The 26,247-nt window shown below is 35.3% G+C and overlaps 1 long non-coding RNA gene across 1 annotated transcript in view; it reads right to left on the bottom strand.

The window, feature by feature from the left end:
* Positions 1-10,067: 10,067 nt before the first annotated feature.
* LOC103106099 (uncharacterized) overlaps positions 10,068-26,247 on the bottom strand; it is a 35,541-nt gene continuing 19,361 nt past the window's right edge. Inside the window, exons 3-5 of the long non-coding RNA XR_001624267.2 lie at positions 16,288-16,343; positions 14,196-14,450; positions 10,068-11,746 (exon numbers count right to left, since the gene is read on the bottom strand). This is a non-coding gene — a long non-coding RNA (uncharacterized LOC103106099). The remainder of the gene's footprint in view (positions 11,747-14,195; positions 14,451-16,287; positions 16,344-26,247) is intronic.

Consider the following 26,247-nt stretch of genomic DNA (forward strand, 5'->3'; position numbering starts at 1 on the left):
GAATATATATGATGTATTTCTTAAGCTTATAAAGAACTGTTTTAGCAAGAATGGCTTTGGCTTCCTGTCACATATAATAGTAAAGAAGTATATTTGCTCACAAATGTGGAGGCTTGTGTTTGGTAGCTTATTCTCCTCTGCTTTAGAATAAGTTGTAAAAAGCCACCAATGCTTATTTATAATTACAAATTAAATTTGAGTGATAGTGGTAAAAGGCTATAAACTATAAAATATACTTTTACAAATCTGGTACTGCTATATTGTTTTCTGCTAAAATTTTAACTGTTCTTGGGGGCAGCTTGGTAGCTCAGTGGATTGAGCCAGGCCTAGAGACTGGAGGTCCTAGGTTCAAATCTGGCCTCAGACACTTCCCAGCTGTGTGACCCTGGGCAAGTCACTTGACCCCCATTGCCTAGCCCTTACCACTCTTCTGCCTTGGAGCCAATACGCAGTATTGACTCCAAGACAGAAGGTAAGGGTTTAAAAAAAATTTTTTTTAATAAATAAAATTTTAACTGTTTTTGAGAAGCGTAAAGCAACTTCTTAGAGCACCAAATTGTGCAATATTTTTCACATCATAGATATATATATAGTTGATGGGCCATGCTTTGAAATTGCAGTTATATTTTGCTGTGGCTGCATTAATTGAGAGAGAGATATTTAGAATAGAAAGACATTTTTAAGAAGTTAATTGTTCACCTGTGAATTCACAAATACACAAAGTGAGAAGTCTATACATTTCTCTTCATAGTATATTAATTTAAATTTTCAGTAACATTTTACATATTGGTTATTTTTTAATCAGTCCTACAGTTTCAACATTCCCTAATGTTGATTTAAAGTTTATTTTGTAAGATTTGAATCAAATGTACTGACATACATCTGGTTCTTTTAGACTTACTTTAGACTACCCTGTGGTTTAAGAGAACAAGTGTGATGAATTTCATAGGTTTATATGTCTGCTAATATCAATGTTACAGTGCCTGCATACTGACATGCTTTTGATAATATTGAAAATGGGTATGTATTTTGGTGAATTCCTTGGCACTGGGTCTTAATGAACACTTTTTTCCTTCATGGTCTATTTTGAAATTCTTTTCAGAAGTTTAAAAATCATCTGTTCCACAGTCCAGTTCCTTGAGTGGAAGATTTTTCAGCCTGCATTGCTATTTACATGAAGCAGCATAAGCATCTCAAAGGCTAAAAGGAACTTAATATTTTAATTTAGAAAATTGTAATAAAGCGTTCATGTGAATTTGTATGTATTATTTAGACTGCTGGAAAAATGAAGAGAAAATAAGGAAAGTCACTGTAAATCCTATGAATATGTAAACCAAAATAATGATTCCCCTTGATGCTTTTTTGGAAGTATAGTAATGCATGCCCCATGTTGTAGTCAGTTAAACCTATGAAATGACGCCTTAAAATAAGATGGAATGCTCTCAAAACCCAGCCATTTCCCAATGAACAGGGTACTCACAGTTGTAGACAACAAATTAGCCTCTCCAATATTCTTTGGAGTCTTTTGCTGCTATAGCTTGACATCCTGTTCAAACAAGAATTTTTCCATCAGTACTTTTGCCATTTGCCCACATTAATTTTCTTTTTAAGTTAAGATATTTTTTGACCTACATTCTTTTTTTAAAGAATTTAAATGGGGGGGACAGAATGCAGAACAATCCTCATCCACTCGGATGTCATTTTATAAATTAACAGTGTGTGCTTTTGTATGAAAAAAGAACTATAATGTAATAATCTATGAAAATAATAAATTACGAATGTATTTTCATTTGGACTAATGCAATATACAAACTGCTGTACATACTTTCTCTTTTGGGAAATTTAAATTTGCTGCATGTATTGATCGCATATACCCTTGGAAATATAATTGGCCTTTATTGCACCTTTCTTTCACTTAGTTTGTTCATCCATTGTTGGTTTGAGTTTTTCTTGGTTTCACCACAGTAGACTCCTACACATCCTGGATTACTGGGTCTTACTCTGGTGTTGATTGTAAGTTCTGAGAATTGATATTTTCTTTGATTTATTTCTTGTGTCACGGGAACACTGCAGATACTTGTATGGGCATCATTAAGGCATTTTGGAGACAGTATGGAATTTGTTTACCATCTGATTTTGTTGATTTTTTTCCCTATAGGTATTAAGTTGAATAAACTGTTAAGTATTCTAATTTTAATGTAGGCAGTTATTTTGTATCATATTATTTTTCTTGAGTAGTTTTAGTATTTAGAATATACAATGTGTGTGCTGGGTCTCTAATACCTGTGACTGTTTCATTAAAGTTTGACTGTCACTTCAAATTCCAAAAAAAAAAACCATAAAGATTACAACTCAGAAATCTCTAATTGTCAAGTTATATCCTTGAACTAAGAACGATATCTTCCAAATTTAATATCTGGATTTATAAGGAACTCAGGACCACATTTCCCCTTCTCTTTGTTTTGCATAGCAAATTGCTCTTCCATCCTAGTGACCTTGCTTTAACCAATAATTTTCAAAACCATTTATTCATTTTAAACCCTGAGGTGACTACATATGCTTTCTCTCCCACGGGGACATCAGCATCTGTACTATTCTCTTCAAGCCTCCTCTGTGGGCCCTTCAAAGCTGGAAATTCAGGTCTAAAAACAACAGGTGTGATCAGTCACTTTTATCAGTGATGCATTTTCCTCTAACAAAATTTATCCCCTTAAAATATATAAAAAGATGCATACACATTGCATTGACATTTTGCTTCTCTACATAATTAGGTCTAATTGTTCCTTGCTTTTAAATGTTAGTTTTATTAAAAATGCATTCTTCCCACACCAGTACCTGAATAGCTTGAAAGCCATCCCAAGTAAACAGTTTTTTTTTTTTTTTGGTAAGTATGAGGTTGTGAATGAGTTTGCTGTTTCTACTTCATTTGAGTACCAGGGGAAGCATTTCCGGTTCATTTGAGTGCTGTCTGCATATGGCACCAGAGATGGTGATGAAAAGAAGCACCACCTTGGATATTGCATTTTCTGTCTTTTAATGCAGTGATGTGATGTAGTTAGATACTCTTGCTGATGGCTACGTATACTATTCAGTCCCTGGATAGTGGGAACTGCAGAACTTCTACTATTCGGAGTTGTTCTTACAATGACTTTTCATATAATCTCGAAACAAACTATGAAAGGCTTTATTTTTCGAGGCAATGGAAGGTTATAGAATCCAAATCATTGAGCATAATAACCTTTTGTCTTTTATAATGATTCCAGCTTGTGAACAAGGAAATTGGTCAAAGGCTACAGCAACCTTTTCTACACTGTGAGAATTAAAAACAGAAAGAATAACACTAGCACGAATAAACCACTTTTGTAAATGACACAATGCTTAGTACTTAGTAGGAGGTGTATTTGGGTATTGTGCAGTATTTCAGTGAAGCACCGCTAAACAGGCATCATATATGCACATAGAAAATACAAGTATAACCAGGAGATCTTTATGAGAATCTCAGGGAATTCTAAAAGTCTATGTTAGGCTCAGGCTTCGCTACATGAGTTCTTTTTCGCTTTTAGATTCCTGTGACTGATTACTTAGGTTTCTTAAAAAGGCAACTCTCTGATTTCCTATTCCCAGATTGAATGGTGGTAGGAAGGGAAGGCAGTTTTGTAGGGAAAAAAAGACTAAAAAGTCCAGATTGTCCTTCCATAATATGACCTTTCCCTGGTATATATGAAGTATAATAAATGTTTGTGGATTGACTATTCTGTGGTGGACTGTCTAAATTATCCACTTCTTGATATTCTAATCATTTTCTGAAGTGACTTCCCCCTACAATGAAAGTGTTTAACAAGGACTGGTAAACAAGCATCAGCATACTTGACTGAGACCATTTTTATTGTAGAAGAGATAGACTTTTTTTTTTCAAGAAATGTCCTGTAACAGAAAGGCCTTGGGGAGATTTGAAGCAAAGATAGAGACTATATAACTGGCCAGCATCAAATTTACTAAACTCTTGGTAAAGAGAAGTCTCTTTGGTTGTGGCTCAGGCAATTGGGTGCATTTGAAGAGGTCCCTAAAGGCCAGGGTCATTTTCTGGGTTCTGGTTCTTTCAGGACTTGCTGGCATTAGAGAAGAAGGATGAGCTTCTGAGAGTTTCTGGGTGGGGAAAGTGCCTAAATCTCTTTATTACCCAAAGGTCCACAGAGGTGGTATTGAGGTAGGAGATATACCAGAGGCAGAGGGCAGGGTGGTACTCAAGACAATTCACAGTAGATAAGTACAGCCCTTCGGGGCTGTTCTAGAAGCTCTGAACTCACCTAGCCCTGGAAGACTAAGATCAGAGTATTCACTAGGGTTGAATTGAGGAAATCCTTACCAATCTTTGGCTTCTTCAGAGTCTGAGGAATTCAGCCAACAGGATTTTAAAAATGCCATTCAAACTTCCAAAAAGAGTAATTATTACTGCTATTTTTGTGCCTTACTTATTCAAGTATTTCAGTCGATGTTCATTTGTGAAAGCCTTTTTGTGTTTGTTAAGCATCCCATTTTTTGCTTGTAACTACTCCATATTAATTTACATGGTACTTTGAGCGCTTTTCTGCTCTGCCATTTGTGTGGACTCTTAACCTGAGCCAAATCATGATCTTTAAGTAAAAGTTCCCCACGAGGCCAGGACAGAATGTAATAATCCAAAGAATACCAGAAGGGACATTTGACACTGCTTTTATGTAATTTGGTTACCTCAAGAATCACATGCAAAGTGTCCAGATTCTCTCAAGGAATGGAAGAGAGAGGAAAGCCTCAATCCTTTAGCCCAGGGGCAATGCTAATTGGTAGATGCAAAAGTTCGAACCTTAGGATGTACATCATACAGTTGTGAGAGGAACTAATACCATACTGAAAGCAACAGTCATATCCTAGAATCATTGACTAGAGGAGCTCAGAGGTATTTTAGAGATCATTTATCCAAACTTCTTAACTTTATAGAAGTGAGGACCATGTTAGTAACTGGCACAAAGCCAATCCATAGAGTAAATATCAGAGCCAAAACGAAGGTCTATATTCTCTCCCTTCTCTTTGCATGTTACAAGTGTGAGTAATTCCTCTATCCATGTATAGTCTAGAATAGGTAGGACAAAAGGAATTTCTGAGGCTCAGAGAGCTTAATGACTTGTTGAAGGTCACAAACTAAGCAGTATCAGAAGTGGGATTTGAATATGGGGCTCCCTGATTCCAAGATGATTGCCATAATTTTAATAAAACTTTGCAATGCGTATCACTCTCACATTTTCTACAGTTTGACTGTTGCTAAGGAATAAGCAAAATTAACAAACTTAGACTAGATAAGTTTAGAGATAAAAATGAGAACCTCTTAGAGTAACATCAATGTGACCACAATAAACACACACACACACACACACACACACATGTGAATGTGTGTGATTTTCTATGATTACCCTGGCTTTTAAATGTGTATAATAATGCATATAATATGTGCATTGGGGAACAAATAACATAATAAAATCTCAAAGCTATGACTCCTTTGTGTCTCCATGGAGCCTACCAGGGCTCCATAACAGCATACGAGGGTACAATGAATTAGCCATGCATTCTTTAAGAAATACTTGAAGATTTGTTATTGCTTTGAATTTTATAAAATATATCAATTTTATTAGGAGTTTTAATATTCAACAGAGCTGATGAAATTTCCCTTGATCTAATGTAAGTTCTAGGGTAAGGAATACAATAGATATGAACATATTTTTAAACCAAATTATTTTTCTCCAATTCCATGGAAAAATAATTTTAATATTCCTTTTCTTTTTAATTTTGAATTCTGTAATAGATGAAACTTTAGGGGGTGTATATTTGATACTAAATAACTAATGGATCAAAGTTTGCCTACCTTCCTTCCTGTACCTCCTGGTTTCCTCCCTCTCTTCAGAAGCCTTTCAGCTTCCCCTCCCCCCTTTCTTCTGTGAGCTATGAGATTTCAGAGGAAATACTCTTTTCTCTTCTTTTCTCAAGTAAGGGTTTATTTGGGGAAGATGGGACAAGGGTAGAGGATAAGGTAAGAGGAGTGGATATCCCTATTCTCCACAATGAAAGTTAGGAGGATATTGAGAGTATTGGCAATTCTGTCACAAGCATAAACTAGAGTCAGTCAGAGACATATGAGGACCACTGTCTTTTCTTCTTCTTTCTGTCTTCAAATCAGCCAGCCAGCAAAATGCCTTTCAGCCTCAGTCACCACCATCAGCCAGAAGCCAAAAACCTCTTAGTCCAGTTCAGCCGTTGGCTTGGCTTCAAATGCTTTTCCTGGTAATATTCCAAAATGGAATTTTCATTTGACTGACAGCTTCTGTCCTTTGCATGAATGCCTTGTAAATTCTCTTATAACTTCTCTCTTCTCCACATTTCCAAATACTTTTCCCCTTCTACCTTTCCTCCCAGAGATAGTAATTTGATATATATTTCACCTGTGCAATCATGTAAAATATTTTTTTCATATTAGTTATTTTGTGGAAGGAAACTTGAAAAAAGATGAAGAAGTAAAGTGCTTTGTTCAACATTCTGACTCTATCAGTTCTTTCTCTGGAGGCAGGTGGCATTTTCCATCAAGAGTCCTTTAGGGATTTTTTGATCACTGTTTTCTTTAGAATAGCTAAGTAACACAGCTGTTAATAGAATGTTAATAGTTAATAGTATGGCTGATACTATGTACAATGTTCTCTTGTTTCTGCTTACTCCATACTATATCAGTTCACATAAGTTTTCCCAGGATTTTCTGAAACTATCCTACTCATTATTTTTTATAGCACAAAGGAATTCCATCACAATCAGAGATGAAAACTTGTCCAGCTGTTCCCCAATTGATGGACATTCCTTCAGTTTCCAATTACTTTCCACCAAAAAAAGAGCTGCTATAAATGTTTGTACAAATAGCATATTTTCCTTTTTTATGACCTGTTTGGGATACAGATCTAGTGGAGGTATTATGGCATTAAAATTTATGCATATTTTTTAATTCTTTGTACATATTTCCAAATTGCTTTCTAGAATGGTTGGACAGTTCACAATTCTATGAATGGTGCATTAGGGTCCAATATTTTCCTCATCCTCTCCTACATTTGTCATTTTCCTTTCTGTTAAGTTAGCCACTCTTAGAAGTTTGAGGTAGTATCTCAGTTGTTTTAATTTGCATTTCTCTGATTAAGAGTGATTTAGAGCATTTTAAATTACTATAGATAACTTTGATTTCTTCATCTGGAAACTGCTTGTTCATATTCTTAGACCATTTATTATTTGGGGAATAACATGTATTTTTGTAAATCTGACTCAGTTCTCTAAGCATTTGAGAAATGAGGTGTTTATCAGAGATACTTGTAAAAGTTTCCCTTAGCTTTCTTCTTTCCTTCTAGTTTTGGCTGCATTGATTGTTTTTGTGTGTGTGAAAAACCCTTTTAATGTAATCTATTTAAAATTATCCATTTTATATCATGTAATACTCAAAATTCTTCCCTGATCCATAGATCTGACAGGTAAAGTCTTCCATGCTTTCAAAATTTGTTTATAGTTTCACCCTTTATTTCTAAATTATATACTCATTTTGATCTTATCTTGATGTATAGTATGAAATATTGGTCTCTAACTATTTTCTGCCCTATGGTATTCCACTTTTCCCAACAGATTTCATAAAATAATAAATGAGTTCTTATCTCAAAAGTTAAGGTTTGGGATTCATGAAAAAGAAAATTATAATGCTCATTTCTGGCAAATTGATTACACTATTCCACTACTCTATACCTTAGTCATTACTCGATGGTTTTGATGATTACCACTTTGTAATAGAGTATGAGATTTGGTTTGGTTGGGCTATTTTCTTTCACATTTTTTCTTTGATTTCCTGGACATTTTGGACCTTTTGTTTACCAGATTATTTTTTAAGTTTTTTTCTACATCCATAAAATAATTTGGGGGTAGTTTGGTTTGGCACTGAATATTTTTTAATTGTCATTTTTATTATATTGGCTGTATTTATCTATGAGCAATTAATATTTTCCAATTGTTTAAATCTAATTTTATTTATTTGAAAAGTTTTTTTTTTTTTTATAATTGTGTTCATATAGTTCCTGGGTTTTCCTTGGAAGTTAGGCTCACAGATATTTTATATTGTCTATAATTATTTTAAATGAAATTTATCTTTCTGACTCTTGATACTGGACTTTGAGGGTACTTTAAAGAAATGTGGATGACATGTTTGGGTTCATTTTACATACTGCAACTTGGCTAAAGATGTTGAATATTTCAAGATATGAATATATTTAAAATGTTTCAATTTGTAACTATTATAAACTGCTTTTAAAGTTTACCATGAGGATCTGCAGGACCTAGAGTCAGTAAAATGTTGTGGATTAGAGTCATTATATTCATGCCAAAAGAAATTATTTCAGTTTCCAACTGTCCCATTTACGAGTGAGGTAACCTTAGACAAATTAAGTTTTCTAGACTTCAATTTCTTCATCTAAAAAATGGTCATATAATGTTTTTACTACCCACTTTATACAATTATTATATAACAATTACTATTCCATATTATTGCTCGTTTATTAAATTCCTTCATGACCCATTTGATCCATTTTGTTTTCTTGATTGATCTTGTTTAACTTCTTTTGAATTCTGACCCACAATTACAGCAAAGAACGAAAATCTTTAGGAGTGGAAAAATGATTCCTTCTGATTTAGACTGTCATCTTGCTTTCATTATGTGCTACTAAATTAAAGCACTTATTTTCCATTGACATTTTTTTCTTCTTTTGAGAATATAATGAAAAATCATGGTTGATATCAAAAACTTGAAAGAAAATGATTAATTGAAGGAAAAAGAATATGTTAAGATTTACATAGGTAGTATCTGGCCTAAACCAATGCCTCTCCTTCTACTATTTGTTTTTATCTGTCATTATAATTTCGAAGACTATTCAGCCAAAAACATGGTCTAAATGCATTCAGCAGGAAATGAAGTGAGGAGAAAATTTTTCCTCATCAGATCACTGGATATTAGGGGTGGGACTCAAATGACCAAAGTACTCAACTGTCAAAGAATCAGGTACAATTATTATCATTAATAAGAACACAAAAGGAAAACTACACTAGTCATTTCTGCAGGCTGCAGAGGATTGTAAAGTCTTAATTGTTGCCTACTTAAAACAAATTTTCTTTTTAAAAAGTTTAAAGAAGATGCCCTTTTATAATCTGTTATCTAGTTTTTCAAATTATGAAGCTGTTTTGTGTCTCCCACTTATTTTTTTTTTATTTCTTAGCTATTCATAATACAAATAAATATTTCTGTGGATCTCTTTTCAGTGTTCCCAAGATAGCTTTCTAGTATCCAATTTTCCTATAAAGATTTAGATGGTAGGCTCCAACTCAAGTCTCTTTTTTATTCCTAGATGTTATATAGTAAAATCAATTATGGTCCTGCATGAAAGGAGTAGTGGAAAGAGTGGGAACTTGACATCAGGAAACCTACCTTCTAAATCTACCTTTAACACTTCTAGCTGTGAGACCATGAGAAAATCACTTAGACTATTTGAACTTCACTTTCTTCAAATGCAAAGTGGGGCTTGTAATATTTGATTTACAAAGGAGTTGAAAAGAAAATGTTTTAAACAATTAAAGTCTATGTCCAAGTGGAATATTTTTAGTGTGGCAGAGACTGTCATAGAAACATAAGATTATAGAGTTAGTAGGGACCTCACAGACCAGTTAGTCTAATCCTATCATTTTATAGATGACAAAACCAAGACATAAAGAATTTCAGTGACTTGATCAAGGCCATTTAGGTAGTAAGTGCCAGAGGTAGAATTGGAAACAAAAGTCTTCTGATTCCAAAGATAATATTCTTTCTCTTGTGTACATTGTGTCCTCACCCACCATGAATGGGATCATAGAAATCTATCCTTTTAATCCAGGATTTCTTAATCTGGAGGCCACAGATCTTCCACAATTTAATGGAGAGATTTAAAAGATTCTATCACATCAAGTGGGAAAATATATTTTGATTTTCACTAGCTTCTAAAAGAAAATTTGCTTTTTCTTCAATTATGATTCTTAAAAACATTATCCTGAGAAGAGATTAGTAGACTTCACCAGACTGCCAAAGAGATCTACGGTATTAAAAAGGTTAAGAACCTCTTATCTGAATATTAATGTATTTAATGAGAAAATTATTCTTTGATTTTCAAGCAGAATGGTAACAAATTAGTGTTACTTTTATGACTATAGAGCTCTATACACTAATGTGGTTGATGGCAAAGTTATTGACAACAGGTTTATTTCTTTAATTCTGTGGGGTCAAAAGGCAGTTTCCTTTGTATTTGCTGGTGGAAAGTAAAGCAAATCTTTGGTGACCACGATTTCAACTCTGAATTATGAATAGTATTTCTTTTTTAATAGACATGAAACTTTAAGGATAAAGAGGCTCACACTGATGCCTCATCAAGAAATGAAGTTGGTTTTGGATACTTTTTTTAACCCTTCTCTTCCATCTTAGAATGAATACTAAGTCTTGGTTCCAAGGCAGAAAGAGTAGTAAAGGTTAGGCAATTGGGTTTAAGTAACCTGTTTAGAGTCACATAGGTAGTAAGTGACTGAAGCTACATTTTAACCTAGGACGTCTTGTCTTTGGGCTCTCCATCCACTGATCTATCTAGCTGTCCCAATATGTCAATCTTTGCAATACATGTACTTAAGTTGTTGGGTTTTTTTTTTCCAGTAGATGAGAGACTTATTTTTTTAAAACCCTTACCTTCTGTCCTAGTAACAACTGTTAGACAGAAGGGCAAAGGGTTCAGCAAACAGGGCTAAATGATTTGTCCAGGGTCATATAGCTAGAAAGTGTCTAGATTTGAACCCAGGTCTTTTCAACTCTTGGCTTGGCACCCTAATATGCCACCTAGATGCTCCTTGATGTTGGGCTCTTGAAAACTGAGAGAGGAAAAACTCACTTTCATACTAGCTAGAGAAATTGGGTTTGTTTTGTGTTTTTATATGTTGTCCAATAATGGACTGTGAATTTACCTTTTAAGGAACAACCTAGCAGAGTTCAGAAAAGTCTATCAACAGAAGCTTGAACACTGGTAGAAAAATTTTTTGTTGGCCACACTTAACTCATGAAGACCAACTCTCTATGTAGGTGGAAAGAGCTCTTCCAATATGGAAACCACATTCTATTATAAAGTATTATACTCACATATTCTAAAGCATTAAGGATGTAACACTATCTCCAGGGATCTCAACAATCCCTTGGTTTTAACCTTTATGGTGCTTCTGCTACCTTGTGGAACAGCCCTGCAATTCTGGTCCCAGTCTAGGTTCAGTAAATGTTGATTCCCTGAATGAATACTCAAAATCTCTCCTTATCAGCATTCTAACCTTTGGATTTGGGCTGATAAATCTCTTTGTCTTTAATGTAGTGTAGGACTTTTCCCAAAGGCAACTTACCTAGGATGCCATGATTTATCATTCACTTCATAGTCAATGGCCTTTTGTTTTCCCCTAAGATTTTTATTCAACAAATGGTGGAATTATAGTAGGAGTGGAGAAGGCCTGAATTCAAATAGTACCTTTGACATTTAGTAGCTGTAGGACCTCAGACAGCTCCTTAACCTCTCTGGATCTTGGGTTCTTGAGGGAATTAGGCTGGATGATCTCTTTCATTCACTTTCAGCTCTGTGCCTATAATCCTATCATCCTATGAATATGAACATATAGGAAAAATTCCAATTTATAATAGCTATCAGTACATACAGATTCTTCTACCCTGCAGATGATAGCGAGCATTCTTTCATGGGCCCCCAGTGGAAATAATGTAAGCCTGCCCTGCTGGGCAAAGAAGAGAGAGTTCCTGAGTTCATGGCCCTAAAATGCCAGGCAAAAAATGTGACATTGTCAAATCCTTGCAATTCAATTAAAATAAAGGTCTTTGGGTCTCAGAATTTAGAAATATTTTTTCTTTAAAATGAAATCATTCTATTCCTGAATTTATATGCCCGAAGAATCATTTTATCCATTTTCACAAAGCACCAATCCCATCCTCCCTCACTCCCCATATAGAGTTAAATATTCTTGCTTTTCCATTTCAGAGTTCTATTCTAACATTTTCCCTTACTCTGAAACATTGTGGGGAAAAGAACAGCCAATTAGGTCAATAGCTTTCTGACACATAAGCATTAATGTTTTAACCCTGATAAATTTTATAATTAGTAAAACACTGACTGCATTTCTTTTAATTACCATAATCCAAATACAATCCCTATGGTGCTGGGATGACCATATGTTCATCTCATACTTTATAGTAATTGTATAACCTGCACCTCTGAAAAGGCTTTAAGACTTTTTTTTGGCTTGTGGAAAGTGGTTCACTTCACTATGTGCTGTAATATTTCAAATGGGAATTACAAATTATTCTGATCAAGGTTACCTTATTTTTCCTGAAATTAATGTTCAGTGACATGAGCTCTTTAGACTATGTCTTTTCATTTTATTTTAAAGGTATGTGAAGTGCTTTTACAAAGCAAAGAAGGAAGGTAAAATTAAAAATCAATGCTACTGTTGGCTGGAGATTGAGCCTAATTTCTACCATATAGTGCTTTAAAAAAAAATTATAAACATGCTTAAAACAAAGGGCAGGACTTCCCAGGTCTTTGCAGGTTTCATACTAATTTATTTCTTTTTTCAGAAGATACGCATGGTTGACATGAATCTCACAAATTCCATTCCCTTTTTTTCTCATTTTTTGGGGGAGAAGCAGCTTGCATATCTCCAACATTGCATAAAATACCCATTTGTAATTATGCTTAACCTTTCTAAAGCCTCTGGGTAAAGTTTGCTCATTAATCTTTAACCTGACAAGCCTTAGGGGTTGTGAAATTGGTACCTCTATGCATTCAAGGCACAGAGACCACAGGCAGAGGTACAAAAGGGGTAATTAAGAGGAGGTGAGAAAAGAAATAGAACAAAACTAGAGGGAAATGATTATATTATGGTGGATGTCAGCTAGCAGTAGAGACAATGAAATGCAAATCATTATAGGCAGAGTTCACAAAATAAATGAGGCTATATGTTTTTAGAACAAAACCAATTTAATCATTTTCTGTCTCACTCAAATGAAAATAATGTGTTCCAAATTAGATCTAAAATATAGTTACACTAATAGAGTCACAAAATGTCTAGAATGACTACATGCATAGGCCAGATTTTTCCTCAAATTATGTATCCTTTTCATACTTTGAGAAGATGCACCAGAGGTCAGATATTGAGGAATTCAAAGACACTCTTACCTGAACAATGATTATTTTGTAGTTAAGATTCAAAAAATTTTATGGGTATTCAAGAACCACTTTTTTAGAGAGAATTTTAGGTAGAACCGGCAAATTGTGGCTCCATAGAAGGTGTCATATTCTTGGTATGCTATATATAAACTCATTCCCAGGATTAATTCAGGCAAATTTGGAAGGTAAATGTACTTTTTCAGGTTTAAAGATACTTGTTAGCATGTTTCTTCTTACTTCTATGGTCATTTTTTATCCAAAACAGAAAAAGAGCAACATTAATGCTGGATAATAAAATTTTACTTACAATGGTCTTTGGTGGCAGGATCCTACTAAAATTCATTTATTGAATAGCAATAGCCTTCTGGTGAGGACACAAAGTTGTAAATCATAGATCACTGTGACTGGCAAAGAAGCAAAATTGCTGGGACAGAAAGAACAATAAAGAGACCCACAATCTGACACAATGATGATTTGCATGTAAAAACTAGAACTGAAGACAAGTATGATAGAAAAAGGAGGTAGGACAGTCATTTAGTGAAAATTAGGGACTACGGAGAAAAGGTAACTGCTTCCCAAAGACTCCAAGGAAAGTGGCCAGTGAGTTGGATTGGACTTTTGAGAAGAATTTGTAGGAGAATATAGAAGAGGATCATGTAGAATGAGACATCATGGTTGTGCTTTGTACATTATAACACTTTGTATAAATGTTTTGCTTTGTACTAGCCCTAAGAATCTGTATCAGTGAGATCACAAGCCCACCAAAGTACCTGAGTGATATTCACAGAGCTCCAAACAGCTTTAGGAGGCAACTAAGTTGACTGGGTTTGATTTAATTCAATTCATCATAAGCATTATTAAAGTGTTTACCATAGGTGGACACCTCTTCTAGCCATTGGGAATTCAAAGAAAAAAAAATCAGCAATCCATGTCCTGAAGGAACTTAAACTTCAGTGGAGGGAAAATAATATATATCAAAATAAATATGATATATTTGTAAAGTAAATAAAAAGTAATTCCTTCTCTTCTTTCTCTCCTCTTTCTTCTTCCTCTACTTCTTCTCTGTCTTTCTTCCTCTTCCCCATACTTTTCCTCATCTTTCTATTTTTGCCCCTCCTCCTTTTCCTACAATAAAAAGATTAAAAACAAACAACAATGTGGTTTCTATTCTTAAGAAATTCATATTATACTTATATGCCAGGTACTGTATTAATTTATCACTATTACCGCATTTAATTCTTACAATAATAGATTGGGTGATTAAATATTTTATCCCCATGTTATACTTTGGTAAACTGAGGCAGAGATCAAGCCCAGGGACACAGAACTAGTAAATAAGTGTATCTGAGGTCAGAGTGGAACTCAGGAATTCCTGATTCCAAGTGCAGGACTCTATCTGTTACACCACTTCTTTGCTTCTGCATGAAGAGAATATAATATATTCACAGATAAATAAAATAGGGTGTCATGAGGGCAAAGGAGAGATCTAAAGGAATGTGAAGAATATATCCTATTGCAATGGAGAAATTGAAGTGAATAATTTCAGATGGGTTAGGAAAGGGGAGGCGACTATGAGAAAAGTGTTATAGAGGAAAAGACAATTGAACTGAAGTTCAAAGAAATAAAAGAATCCTAAAACATGGAGACAAAATGAACATACATTGCAGAAAGTAGGTGGCATATCAAGGTTGGGAAACAAGTAGTACAGTTCAGTAGGAATTTCAAGAATACAAAAAAGAATAATGTGAATAAAGCCAAAAAGCCAGATTGTAGAGTCTTAAATGTCAAGCTAAGGAATTTGCATTCCATGCTAGAAGCAATTAGTAGCCACTGAAATATTTTGAGCAGGAGAGCAGCACAGTAAGACCTTTCACTAAAGACATTATTAATTTTTGCTGCTGCTATGTGAAGGATGGATTAGAAAGGAGAGAGGCTAGAGCTAAGGAGATCAGTTAGGAGCCTGTTCCATTAAGTCAGGGAGAGGTAATGAGGGACTGAATTAGGGGATTGGCCATGTGTGTGAAAAGGAAGTGAAATCAAGAGCTCGGCTGGTGGTTGTAGGATTAAGAAACTGTTATCTGATAGGATGTAGTTTATGAGGGAAATGGAAGAGCAAAAGATGACTTCAAAGTTCCAATTCTAAATGACTTGGAACAAATTGATTGGCACAAATTAAACTAGGTAAATTGGGAAGAAGGGGCAAGGGGAACTGGATGATAAATTATTTAGTAAATGATGAATTATTTTTGGAAACATTCAGATTAAGTTGGCAGTTCTGAGGAGAGACTTGAACTGAATCAACATGGAAATAACAAGCACAACATAAGAATTTCCTGTATTTCTTAGACTCATGCTCTCATTACATTTTACTACAATTAGGCTGGCAAGGTAGTTAGTTAACTAGGGATGTTGCAGCCAGTGGTCTTAGTAGAGGCACTGGTCTTTTCTTCCTCTCTAAGGTTATCAGTAGGTAACATATAAAATCAGTGACAGTCTGAACCTTGGAACTTTTCTGTCATTATACTCTGGTCCATTATTCTGTAGTTGCAAAGCTATTTGTTTGGAAAGCAGGGAAAGACAGAATTAGGCAAGACCACTGTGTGAGAGAGCTGTGTGGCTCCAGGGATCTGATGTTCCTTGGTGACTTTTCTTGTCTGTCTGTATTTGTGTTCTTCTACCTCATGTGTATCCCGAGGGATGTTTTGTTCACTAGGCTATGCTATAAGGCATCTAAAATATTCTAAAGTTATAATAGGATTCTCTGGCTATTATAGCTAGTCTGTTAGAGTTAGCCCTACATTTTTTTTTAATCAGGCTAAGTGGGTATGTATCATAGAGAAATCAGGTGGCCCTGAATTTGATTGGGTGATGCCTTTGTTGGAAAAAGGAAAAGAAACCTCTTGCTAAAAGACATTTGGTGATTTTAAGGTAGTACCACAAAAATGCTAGTCCTACGACTTACTGCCTGAGTAACCTTGGGCAAATCAGCTTTCTTCCCGGGGCTTCAGGTTCTCTTATCTATGAAATAAGAGGACAAGAATCTGTAACGAGTAATTTCCCTTCTAGTTCTAAATCTCTGAAGCCTTCTTCCTAGATGGGAATTTCATCATAGGACAATAGTTCTTATTAGGTATAAGACAGAGAATGAGATCATTGTTCATATTCATTAAGTAGTTCTGTTAACTGAGATTCATTTGGGACTGGCAGATCTTTCTGGTGATTAAAAAAAATGTATGCTATCAAATTTGGAAAAATACCCTTGTACATATAAGCTATTGAGTCCTGGTGTACATGTTTGAACAGAAGATTCACTAACTGGAGCACAAAAGGAGTGAAATTGAACCACGGAGAGTAGGAGGCATCAGATGATAAGCAGGAGAACCCAACTCATGTACCTGAGATGCAATTGGCATTGACAGTGTTCTCACATTCGTTTTTATCGGGTTTGCAGTGGCCAGCAATCACCTTGCTTTTACCTCCAAACCTTAGCACAGTTTTAAGAGGTTAAAAAATGCTTATCAACTAACTGATTCAGTATTCTGCTTTGTTTTCTATATTTTTTGCTCTCCTACTTACTGTATAGAGCAGCTGAGTACCACAATGGATAGAATACTGGAGTTGGAGTCCAAATAAAATTCGTGTTCCTGAATTCAAATCTGGCATCAGACACTCTCGACCTGTGTGGCTCTGAGCAAATCATTTAAGCCTGTTTGCTTTGGTTTCCTCGTCTATAAAATGACCTAGAGAAGGAAATGGCAAAGAACTGGAGAAGCTATGCCAAGAAAATTCCAAATGGGATCTTGAAGAGTTGGACACAACTCAAGATGACTGAACTGCTAGCAAATCCCTAGTGATCGCTTGTTCATTGGGCTATGCTCCAATTTGGAAAGATATAGTAGCATTTCATGGCAGATGCTCTCCCATGCTATTGTAAAGGGTTAAAGAGAGGGGGATGAGGGAGTAGATTCCCACAATTCAGCTTCTGCAATCAGCTTCCTATTCTTTTTTCCTAAAGTTTCTTCCCAGAAACACACAGGTAGAAAAGACCTATAGCATTTGCTATTAGTGTGAGAACTCCCAGTAAGGGATCTAAACTCAGGGTAGGATTGTTCAAAGGAGGCCCTTTCTCTAATTTTAGGCTTAGGAAATTCTGACTCCTAGAGAGGAACTGCTGAGATGGGAGGTGAATGAAAAAAGAATCTTTGGGCATAATCTATGTGGCTTGAGCCTCTGGGATGTATATCGCAGTAGCAGTTGACTTTCTCTGTGTGGTTCCTTAGTCTGGCTATAGGAAATCAACAAATCTATAAATAAGCATTTGTGAAAATCTTTTTTTTAAAGATTTGTTAAGTGTCTTCTACATGTCAGGTGCTCTGCTAGGGCCAAGGAATACAAAGGGGAAAAAATTGTCCTCTCTTCTCAGGGAGCTTACATTCTGATCTATGTAATAGAAAGAGATACCACATTTATGAGTACTTGAATATGAGAATCCCCAAACCTGAGAATCTAGAGGATTTCCTATATTATTCTTTGTAAGAAGTCCTTCATCATTTTCCATTTTTGGTTCCCTAATAAAAAAGGAATATTTCCCTTGATAATAATTCATACCAAACTTCTTACCTCAAGTTTTGCTGCTATAGCTACCTCTCAAATCAAAAAATAAAAAAGAAACACAGGCATGATTAACTGCCTACCAAACAAAGACTAATTTACAGCTTTGAAAAGGATAATATAATATAGAAAAGGAAATACCAAAATCTACATATAATTTTTCTATCACCCGAAACACCTAGTAACTTAAATCTAAAAGTGATAACATAAATTGAAAATATCAAGGTTAAAATTTTCAGCCTTTGCTTCTTTTTTTCCATTGTAATAACAAATCCAACAAATTTGAGAAAAGGTATCATTGGAAAAAAAAGAGTTCTAGTGTAGAAAGGAAGCCCAGATTTGGAGTGTATGGGCTGTTAGCTTGACTGGAGGTAAATATGTATTATTATTATTATTATGTGTCTTTTCCTTTCCATTTTCCTTAAGAATTCCACTTGCCTAATGAAGTATCAATTTCAGATTTCTCTCTACATACAGATGAAGGTTTTCTCCACTTCTTCAAGACTTGATTTTTAAAAATAAAATGATTTTTAAAGGAATGCAGCTACTCTTATTTAGAACATACTTAAAAATAATTGTCTGAATAACTAATGTTACCAGTGTACCTAAAGCAGTCTCGGGTATTCTTTTGATGTGTTTATCTTTTTGTGGAGCTGAGACTTTGGAGGTATTCAGGTATTATGTTTCCTGAGTGTAAGGAACTCAATGTGAAGACTCAACGCAAAGAATTGATAAAACTCTGAGTTAAATGAGAGTCTTAAAGGGTTGACTGGGGCAATGAACTATGATGTGATTGACTCAGGGCAACTTAGCTAATCAGCATTTGAGGTTAGATTTGAACAAAAGTCATCTTGCCAAACAAGCCTTGAACCTAATAAGAATTTAATAAATGTTTGGTGAATATGTAAGATAATGTTACTGGGATAAAAAAAATACAATGACAATGGTGAAAATTCTAGTGTTTTGGACTATGTAAATTTTTCATTGATCTTTTACTTTGTCTTTCTAATCTAATTTGTGTAAAGAGAAATAAAGTTTCATATTTCTTTTCATTCTTTTAGCCATGCCAGCAATAACCATTACTTAATGAGCTTTGTAGAATGTAGGTTGGTCTTGTGTGTGAATGTTTACCCTGTTCAATTCTCATGGGCAACAAATAATTTTTTTCATGGTATAAAAATGGGAAGCTTAAAGAATGAGCAGTGAGTTTTACTTACAGTTAGCATGTTCTGGTGGGGATTTATCTTGTCAGTCAGTTATTTCTATATCAGTAATCGTTCCTCTTCCAATATACAAATTATTTTACTGCTGTGGACTCAAGTATAACGTGTTGGTCCTTGCTTAACACAATCTCTTTGCCTTCTAATTCCAGACCTTATTTCGTCTCACTTTGGCAGATTCTACATTGACATGTGTTTTTCCTTTGAAATGCCTGTTCCAGTTGAAAAGAAGTTTATTTGGGAGCATACTTGTAGTCAAATGATTTCAAAGGCATATCCTCTGTCCAACAATTTCAAAGAGAATGGACTATATGGCATGGGGACCAAATTAGTGGTTGATTTTGAAGGGAAAAAAGAGACAAATCATGTGTGTATCTGGAGGTCCACAGGCCAGGTGGTATTCCTATTACCTTAGAATTTCATCTTAACCAAAAGGACTTCATAAATTGACTGGTAGAAATTGTTGCAAAAAAACTCTTGGGCAGAAGGGTAACCCAAGAGTTTGCATTTTTATTTTTTGCACAAAGAAATATAGGCATTATCATGCCCAAAGGAAATGTTGAAAATGATGACATCTTTACAGCACTCGCTATTGCTTGTCTGGGGGGTAGTCTTCACTAGGTTGGACCAATGTTTTTAGCTAACTTTCAACTGCAATAAGTATAGATTTATGTATTTATGAATTTAGGTGACAAATTATAATGGTGATGAGTTTTGTAATGGGGTATAGACTTTATGATAAATTGAGTTATCACTTTGTCTATCCTTCTGAGAATTTCTTTCCCTAGATACATATGGGGAAATATCCATTGATCCATTCCAATTGAGTGCTTTTAAAAAGTTCCCTTTTATACTTAGACCATATTTTTGCTGTTCCTCTAGCTTTAAGCCATTGATTATTCCATTTCACATACTGACTCAAAAACATAACCTTACTCTTCTCCCTCCCCAAACTTACCTTGAAAAAAATTGGCAAAGACATTTCTTGAAAGAGGAAGAATTGAATAGCTCCTTAATGAAGGTAGGATTTGGTAAGAGTGGAGTGCTGAAGGTCATTTCAGCCTGGTTTATCTCTCTGTCTAAAGTATCTCCCTACTCAAATCCATCCTTCAGAGCTATCAAACTGATCTTTTAAAAGAACAAGTCTGATTATGTGATATGGCCTGCCCTGAATCAATAAACCCCAATGGATCCCGATTACTTCCAGAATCAAATATAAAATACAGCTTGGTTTTTAAAGCTTTTCAATCTTCTTACACTTTACTCCTCTATACGTACTTTACTGTCCAGCAACAGTGGTCCCTTTGATTATTCACATACAAGACACTTTATCTCCTGATTCCAGACATTTTCAATTTGTGTGACATTTATGCCCCATACCCGAAATGTCCTCCCTACTTATCTCTACCTTCTGACTTCTCTGGCTTCCTTCAAGTGTCAGCTAAAAATCTCATATTTGTAAAGTCTGTCCCCAACTCTCCAATACTAATGCTTTCCCTCTGAGATGATATCCAATTCATGTTTTATCTGTCTTGGTTGTATATAATCATTTGCATGTCATTTCCTGTGTTAGATTGTCAGCTACTTATAGACAGGAACTATTTTTGCTTTTTGAAATATTTTTGGAGTGTGGGGTCCTCAGCACTTTGAACAGTACCATGGCACATAGCAATGGCATAGTAAATGCTTGCTATCTTGCTTTAATTGATTCTAGTCAAGAAAATTACCATGAGGCATCATAAGGAGGATGATTTGGATAGGATACAAGAGTAATGAAGATTAGCAACATTGGAATTGTAAAAATGGTGATAATGTCAATATATATGGAAAAATCTTATCTTCAAATAGGGTTTTGTTGTTAAAGAAATTAAGGAAAAGTGGCCATATAGAAAACTATTCTTCCCTATTTCATTAAGACAAATAAGATAGATGTTCTACCTATCCTCTGGCTACTTCCCATTCAGCTTGTAGGTTGCTCATCTTAAAAAGAATTTTGTCTAATTTTTCCCACATTTTCTTGCTACTAAATAAATCCCCCTTCCTTTCAATAGTGAATTACTGCTGTCAACATCAAGCATTTTTTTGTGGAACTCATAAATCTTGAACTATATTTGAATATGACACTTTTCTCCACTACATCATGTGTTTATTCATTTAACAAACATTTAGTAAGTGCCTGCCATGTGTGAAACCAGATATAGTTTAACAGCAGCATGTGAAAGACCATGGGATTTGAGGGTCAGAGAATCTAGGTTCAAACTTTGATTCTACTACTCAGTATTTGATGACTAAACTTCATTTGGCTTCAGCTTCTCCATTTCTGAAATTGAGCTTTGGAATCCCTGATTGCTTAAAATCCTTCTATTTTCATTTATTAGGTTGTATTGTATCATTACCTTTTTTTCTGAAACATTTTTCTTTCCTGAAAGGGGCAAAAATGGAATAGTTGTGTGTAGACCATTAATAAAATCAACTTGAACAGAAACACAGCTAATCAGAAAAAATGACAAATGAGAGACAAACTATTCTGAGAAGTATAAAAGAGAATACTTTTTCTGAGAGGCAAATCTCTCTCTTTGCTGGCTAATGGTAAGAATTCCAGCTGTAAGTTAATGTGGTCCAGCAATAAATTTACCCTTGACTTTTGTCAGTTTTAAGTGAAATATTTATTATTTGTATTATACCTGAAGGAACTGAAGAACATTTCAACATGAGTTAGAGATGTATGATAATTTATAAGGAAACTCTGTTTTGAGGCAGTACAAACCCCGGAAATGACTATATGAAAATAAACAATGAAAAGATAAAAGGAACAGAAATCAGAAGAATGAAAAGAAGTTGCAGCAGCCTGAACAGAGGAGGTGATTATGGAGATTACCCCCCTAGTATTTGTTCTTAGTAGATCAGAGGAGACTCAAAAGAAAAATTTCCTTTTTTAAGGAATAGTTTTTATTTATATTTTAAATTACATGAATACAATTTTTGACATTTCTCTTCTGACATTTTAGAATTCAGATTTTCTCCAACCATTCCACCTTTACTCCTCCATGAAGGAATATATAGTCTAATATAGGTTATATCAATTCTTTTAAGTAATGCAATACATATTTCCAAGTTGCTCACATCATGACAAAAGACACATATCATATATATAATAAAAAATTCATGAAGAAATAAAGTAGAAGATGGCATGCTCTGAACTATAACCATACTCCAATAGTTCCTTATTCAGCTGCAGATAACATTTTTCCTCATGTGTTCCTTGTGGATATGTTGTGAACTTGCTTGCTGATAATGGTTTAGTCTATCACAGTTAATCATTTTATAATATTTCTGTTATTGTATACATTGTTCTCCTGGTTTTATTCACTTCACTTTGCATCATCACTTCATATGTCTTTCCAAGAGTTATTTTGTGTGTGTGTTTGTGTGTGTGTGTGATCAATGTGTCATTTTTTAAAGCCAAATAATAGTCCATTACAACCATCTATTACAACTGGATCATCCATTCTCCAAGTGATGGATAACTCCCATTTCTAATTCTTTGCCACTACAAAAAGAACTGCTAAAGATATTTTGGTACAGGTGGGTCTTTTTTTTCCCTTATCTCTGATCTCCTTGGGATATAGAACTTGTAGTGGTATTGTTGGGTATAAAATGGAGATTTGGACTTCCGGGTTAACATGGCTGCAATCTAGATGTGAATCGCTTCCTCTCCCCAGCACTGAACGAAATAGACTACCTCAAAAGAGCATAAAAATCACCTTTGGAAGAACAAAGGGACTCTCCAGTACCTCATAGAAATGAAGGTACAGGGGCTTGAACATTTCCACACTATAAGGAGGAGGAAAAGCTTGCACAAAAATGTAAACTGAGCCTCCCCTCCCCCCAACCCCACCCCCACCAAACCAGAGTAAGGTATCAGATCTCTCACCGGGACAGCGAGTGAGTGAAGAGCATCTCTGTCGGGGGGGGGGGGGCACACCAGGGTCCTTGAGATCTAAAGACTGCAAAGAAAGGACCTCTCAGGGCGGTTTCATGGGAAAATCCTGTGCTGAGCAAAGGGGCGACCATGCTGAGAGGCTTCACTGAGCAAAGGGGCGGCCATGCTGAGAGGCTGTGCTGAGCAAATGTGAGGCCATACTGAGAGGCTGTGCGGAGCAAAGGGGCAGTTGCGCTGAGAGGCTGCGTGGAGCAAAGGGGTGGCCACTCTGAGCACAGGGGCCCACGCTCAGAGGCTGGGAAAAACTAGTCTGAGGCAACCTAAATTCACAGAAAACCCGCCCATATCACCCAGACCCAAGACAAAAAAGGAAAGGGGAATAAAACCACCAAATGAATGGCTCACATGGCCCAAAATCAAGCCTCCAGGAAGAAAGGGAAAAAGGTGACTATTGAAAACTTTTATGGCGGGAGTACCCAAGGAAAAGAAGAGAAAGAGGATGAAACTCAAACAAAATCAAAACATGCCTCCCAAAATGGAAATTATCCACAAGCTCTGGAAGAACTGAAATTGGAGCTTACCCAAAAGATGGAAACCTTCTGGAAAGAAAAATGGGAGAAAGAGATCAGCAGTCTGATAGACAAGACTTCACAATTGGAGAAAGAGCTAGAAGCATCTAATAGAAGGACATACAAAGCTTAAAAGCAAAACCAGTACCTAACGACCAGAATTAAGAAACTAGAAGACAGTGAGCATGCAAAACAGCAAGAATTAATAAAGCAAAGCCAAAAAATTAATGAATTAGAAGAAAACACAAAATATCTCACTGAAAAAATCACAGACCTGGAAAACAGAGGAAGAAGAGACAACATGAGAATTATTGGTCTGCCCAAAAAACCAGAGATAAACAAAAATTTAGATGCTATACTACAGGAGATTATAGAAGAAAATTGCCCACATGTTCTGGTGCAAGGGGGCAAAATAGAAATAGAAAGGGTTTATAGAACACCCTCTATACTAAATCCCCCAAAGCCAACACCCAGGAATGTAATTGCCAAATTCAAGAGCTTCCAAGAAAAGGAGAAAATCCTACAAGAAGCCAAGAAGAGGAGCTTCAGATATAGGGGGTGTCCCATAAGAATCACACATGACTTAGTGGCTAACACACTAAGAGACCACAAAGCATGGAACACAATATTTAGAAAGGCAAGAGAGCTGGGTCTCCAACCAAGAATCAACTACCCAGCAAAACTGACTATATACTTCCAGGGGAAAGTATGGGCATTCAACAAAATAGAAGATTTTCAAGCATTTGCTAAGAAAAGACCAGAACTTAGTGGAAAAATTGATGTCCAAGCACAGAAAGCAAGAGAAACATGAAAAGATAAATATGAAGGAAAGGGAAAAGGAGATAAATCTTATCTTTTTCTTTAAGTCAAACTCTCTTCTATAAGGACTATATTTACATCAAATTATATATATTAATATGTGGGGAAATTGTATTGTGTAACTCTCAAAAATTGTATATACGATGAGAGTAGTTAGAAGAATCATGCATAGGGAAAGATTGGGGCATCAAGAAGATTTGGTGAAAGGGAGGACAAAGAAAGGAAAAGGGAGGGGGGGAAGCTTTGACAATACTAAGACTTACTTCAAGAAATTGGGGGGGGACTAAATAGAATAATCTTTCCCATACAAAAATACACATGGGAAGGGGAGGGGAAGATTTCTCATATGAGAAGGAGAGGAAGAGAGCATGAAGTGGTATTATTTAAACCTTACTCTCAGTGAAATCAACTCTGAGAGGGAAGAATATCTAGATCCAGTGGGATCCTGAATTCTATCTTATCCTACAGGGTAAGAAAGAAAGGGAAATTAAGGAGGGGGAGGGGGAGCGAGTATAAAAAAGCAAGGGAAGGAGAGGGGGGAGGGGAAGGGAGCATAAAAAGGGAGGGGCTAGAAAGGGAAAATTCTCAAGGGAGGGGACTAGGGGGACTGAACTAAAGTAAATCTCTGCTTCAAAAGGATATAGCTAAAGAAGAAAGGTCAGAACTACAGAAGATATCAAAATACCAGGAATTCCACAAGTGACAATCATAACTTTGAACATGAATAGGATGAACTCAGCCATAAAACATAGACAAATAGTAGATTGGATTAGAACCCAAAACCCTACTATATGTTGTCTTCAAGAAACACTTATGAGGCAGGTTGATACTCACAAGGTTAGAATTAAAGGATGGAGTAAGACCTTTTGGGCCTTAACTGATAGAAAGAAGGCAGGAGTTGCAATCATGATATCTGACAAGGCCAAAGCAAAAATAGACCTGATCAAAAGGGATAGGGAAGGTAAATATATTCTGTTAAAAGGGAGTATAGACAATGAGGAAATATCACTAATCAACATGTATGCACCAAATAGTATAGCATCCAAATTTTTAATGGAAAAACTAGGAGAATTGAAGGAAGAAATAGACAGTAAAACCATATTAGTGGGAGACTTGAACCAACCACTATCAAATTTAGATAAATCAATCCAAAAAATAAACAAGAAAGAGGTAAAAGAGGTGAATGAAATCTTAGAAAAATTAGAGTTAATAGACATATGGAGAAAAATAAATAGTGACAAAAAGGAATACACCTTCTTTTCAGCACCACATGGCACATTCACAAAAATAGATCATACACTAGGTTACTGAAATAATGACCAGTACTTTGTCTATTTTGTCTGTTTTTTCAAAGTACCAGCTTCTAGTCTTATTTATTAGGTCAATAGTTCTAGTGTATGATCTATTTTTGTGAATGTGCCATGTGGTGCTGAAAAGAAGGTGTATTCCTTTTTGTCACTATTTATTTTTCTCCATATGTCTATTAACTCTAATTTTTCTAAGATTTCATTCACTTCTTTTACCTCTTTCTTGTTTATTTTTTGGATTGATTTATCTAAATTTGATAGTGGTTGGTTCAAGTCTCCCACTAATATGGTTTTACTGTCTAGTTCCTCCTTCAATTCTCCTAGTTTTTCCATTAAAAATTTGGATGCTATACTATTTGGTGCATACATGTTGATTAGTGATATTTCCTCATTGTCTATACTCCCTTTTAACAGAATATATTTACCTTCCCTATCCCTTTTGATCAGGTCTAT

Source organism: Monodelphis domestica, chromosome 8, assembly GCF_027887165.1.
Source record: "Monodelphis domestica isolate mMonDom1 chromosome 8, mMonDom1.pri, whole genome shotgun sequence".
Taxonomy (NCBI): Eukaryota; Metazoa; Chordata; class Mammalia; order Didelphimorphia; family Didelphidae; genus Monodelphis; species Monodelphis domestica.